Source organism: Montipora capricornis, chromosome 9 (assembly GCF_036669925.1).
Source record: "Montipora capricornis isolate CH-2021 chromosome 9, ASM3666992v2, whole genome shotgun sequence".
Classification (NCBI taxonomy): domain Eukaryota; kingdom Metazoa; phylum Cnidaria; class Anthozoa; order Scleractinia; family Acroporidae; genus Montipora; species Montipora capricornis.
The window spans coordinates 43643077-43644180 of record NC_090891.1 but is presented as its reverse complement, the minus strand read 5'-3'; the positions used below and the strand labels follow the sequence as shown (position 1 = coordinate 43644180).

The 1104-nt window shown below is 38.6% G+C and overlaps 1 protein-coding gene across 1 annotated transcript in view; it reads right to left on the bottom strand.

Annotated features, from left to right (window-relative positions):
• The window catches only part of LOC138015327 (uncharacterized), a 43912-nt gene extending 43303 nt beyond the window's left edge, over window positions 1–609 (bottom strand). Inside the window, exon 1 of the mRNA XM_068862328.1 lies at window positions 412–609. The gene's annotated coding sequence lies outside the window, so the exon portion shown is untranslated. The remainder of the gene's footprint in view (window positions 1–411) is intronic.
• Between the last annotated feature and the right edge of the window lie 495 nt (window positions 610–1104).

Below are 1104 nucleotides of genomic sequence, written 5' to 3'. Positions count from 1 at the left end.
TAAAACGCAACATTTAACCTGTGTCTTGTGCTTATTTTTATCAACTTTCTTAGTACTCTCCTAACAGGAATTCGGGAAAGTTCCCTATCCCTTGCTCTTCTGTACCTCTATTGTTTGGTGATTTTATATTTGTCGCGGCGAGATTCTTTACAGACGTAGGCATTTCATGCTTCACTTACACTTCACATTATTTTCGTTTAGTTTGTTGATTTCAGTGCCGTAAATATCACAAGTCATGATGAAATGGCGCCGCCGAGCTTCATATCTCGGTAGATTTACTTTGTGGCACAACGGCCGCCGAGCTAAACAACCCGGTTTGATGCAAGCGCCAGGAGTTGCACACATTTTCCAAGGACAGTGACGAACCATGCTAAATCAAAAGTAAAATTTTACTGAACGTGTTTAACTTACCGACTTCAGTAGACAGACCTTCGATTCAGCAATCTTTCAGCTCTTTTCAACGATGAACGATGGAAGATTATCACACCTCAGCAAACGCTAGAATGATGAACGCCGAGGACGCACGAATCACCACGTGCGTTAGTTCGTTAAAGTGAGGTAAAACGTAAGCAAACGTGCGTTAATTCGTCAACGTGAGGCAAAACTTAACCAAGGGCCTCAAAGCTTGCCTTTTTATAAACCCAAAACAGGAAATAAATGTCACCTATTGGTGAAAGGTACTTATTTTAGCATTTTTGGTTTGTTTGGTTCAACAATAACATAATTTAAAGGAAAAAATGATGTGAATGTTATTTTGTTAAAATAAAGCGTAAAATATAATTGAATGGATTTCATGACGCTCAGGAAATAATCACTTCAGGATAAGAGCGGAAATCTTTCAAAACAACTGAAAAAAGGAGGAAGGAAGTTGGAATCCACCCTAAAAGATTGGAGCTCTGCATGTTCCGTTGTGTGATCCTTATAACTCAGGTTGAAAATGGAATTCGTTCAACCAAGGTTTTGAAACTCAATAAAGTAAAGTAAAACACAAGTTTCGTTTCAGCTGTTGCACATTAATTTTCTCTTTCTGTTTTGTCCCTGATACTTCAGTTAATATGCGATCTGCCTTGACATGATAGCGCAACTTCATGTTGTTTGGAACTC